Raw genomic sequence first — 2,821 nt, forward strand, 5'->3', positions numbered from 1 at the left:
TTCACTCCAACTTTTGTTGGCCAGCTTTGACAAAGTAGATGTCGTCGTTGATATGGATTCCATGAGCATCTTGAGGGCACAATTTCATTGGGATCCAGTTTTGCTTGCCTCCCCTTTTGTGTTAGAGTTATAATGTCCTCGTCCAAAAAATAGCTTCGGTTGCTCATATAGTCTAAAGCTTTCCAATTGATACAGAGGGCACCATCGAAGACAATTCTCTCCTTTCATTTCAAGAAATCATAACGAAATGTCGTAGTGATCATTCTTAGTTGTGTACAATATGAAGCAAGTCAAATCTTTCAACAGAATTAGTGAATTGCAATATGACATTGCATTGTTAGGAATTCAAACATGACGCCACTTGTGGCTACTTATAAAAAATATTTATTATAGAAATAGGAACTTGTAAATTGTGGCCTCTAAAGTTAATCCAGAAGACAAACCCATTTTGCGAAATGTAGTCAAGACCCACCTTGTTGATATCACCAGTCGAAACTCTCTTTGGTTTCCAGTGCTCATGTTGGTTGTTCCATTTTGTCTTCAAAGTTTTGCTTGAATGCGTGCACAACGTAGTAGTATGTGCTGGAAGGATAGTAAACAAAAGCAAAAACTAAGACAGATGTAGGCGCCTTAAACGGGCGTGGCTAAGGCAATTACCGGATGCTGTGTGTGAGGATGTTCCATATGAGTAACTTGTTGTAGTGGCAACCGTTACTGAATGTGAGGCAGAGATTGCCGAAACAGGAACCTATAATTGCAAAATCATCACACTCTGCCAGCTCTGTTGGGAGGGATAACCTGGTAGCTGCACGTGTTGAAGTATTAACACTTAGAATTGTATTATTACTGGTTCTCCATTCGGGGAACAAAATATACAATATAAGTGTTTGTTTAGATAGGGCATTACTCATGTGGTAATGCGATAGGAATTTATACTCCTTTAAAGCAGAACACCAAAATGTGTTTAGTTCCCTACATCTGCAGATAAAGGAAGGATCCGCCTTTCTAAAGATGTAGAGGAGTACATCCTTTGGAAGACAATTAGAAGAAGAATCAGCGATTCCAGTTATACGCTCCATTTTTAAACTTGAGTTGAACACATGGATTGTGTTGGAAAGGAAGCTAACACAAAAGTATAAAGAGATGTCAAAGGGAGGTCCTGCTCATTGATGCACGATTTTAGAAAAGCATAAACAGACCTTAGAAGGCCAAGTTGACTTCGTTAGATAATTTTTTAAACCCATTCACATGTGAAATTGTTTACAAAGTTTCCTGTCACAAAGTAAAGTTTAGGAAGCTGTAAGTTGAACTAATTAACATCAAATCACAGGAAAAGTAATAATGTGCTGACATAGCTTTTTAGGCTTCTATGTATAGTGTGCCAGTTATACTACTCTGATATGGCATTTAAAGTGATATGAACCAAATACAAAAGTAATGCATCCTAGTTTAAACACAACTTTGCTTTTTTAGGCACAACATCAACTTGTAACTATATATTTCTTTTTCATGTAGTTGGTAAGTAACATTAGTTGAGAATAAACTTTAAATTTAGTCATGCTACAGAAAAACAAAAAATCTATTCATGGTCATCCTTTGGTTTCAAATTGACTCTAACTTTAAATGTGACAATTGTGCTATTTTAACTATGTATCAACTTAATGAACTGAAAAATTATATTTTAATTTTTATTCCTAAAATAAGTTATGAAATTTTTGTTCACAGGATTAAAAATTTAAAATGACTAAATTATAAATTAAAACGTTAGTCATGGCTAATCTGTAAGCCAAAAAATCAACTGAGAGTGGTGTCATGGCTAATCACTTATGACTTAAGGGACAACTACGAAGAGTCAATTTTATCTACATGTTTGCATCTTATAATTTACTTGCTTTTATATAAGTATGAAATGCTGATAAAAGAATAGACAAAGTTTGCTATGAGCCGTTCGAATATGTCTACTTTCTCTCTCAACACATAAGTAAAGAACATAATTAATCTAATGTTAAACTAATTTAGTAATCGAATTTTGAACAATTTAGGAACGTAGGGTTTGTCATTCATGCTTCCAAATACATATATAATTCAATTTATTGTCGCTGTCATGTTTAATGTAATGAGTACCTCCTAAGAAGCACATATTTGAGGGCAATATTTGCACAAAGCCCTCTAGGCCTTCGTTCTTTAGCACCAATTAATGTATATCATTACACCTTATTCCCTCAAAAAGTTATTTTATTCAAAGTTAAAGTAAAATGATTGTGTTATGAAAACTCGAGAGACATAGGTCCAAGTACATTATGTAAGCATAAAAGCAAGGCCTAGAAGGCAGTAAACTATGGCATGAGAAGCTAATCATAAAAAGGGATGCAATAAAATTATATCCTGTTTGTCAGTAAGCTATAAAAACCACAATATGTGCTACTAAGCTAACAACTTAGTGTGCCAGTTATACTGCTCTGATTTGGCATTTAAAGTGATGTGAACCAAATACAAAAGTAATGTAAATTTTTTAGTTTAAACCCAACTTTGCTTCTTTAGGCACAACATCAAGTTGTAACTATATATATCTTTTTCATGCAGTTGGTAAGTAACAGTAGTTGAGAATAAACTTGATATTTAGTCATGTTATAGAAAAACAAAAAATCTATTCATGGCCATCCTTTGGTTTTAAATTGAGTCTAATTTCAAATGTGACAATTGTGCTATTTTAATTATGTATCAACCTAATGAACTGAATATTATATTTTAATTTTTATTCCTACAACATGACACCAAATTTTTGTTCACAGGATTAAAAATTTAAAATGAATATTTTTGC

Source organism: Arachis hypogaea, chromosome 5 (assembly GCF_003086295.3).
Source record: "Arachis hypogaea cultivar Tifrunner chromosome 5, arahy.Tifrunner.gnm2.J5K5, whole genome shotgun sequence".
Taxonomy (NCBI): Eukaryota; Viridiplantae; Streptophyta; class Magnoliopsida; order Fabales; family Fabaceae; genus Arachis; species Arachis hypogaea.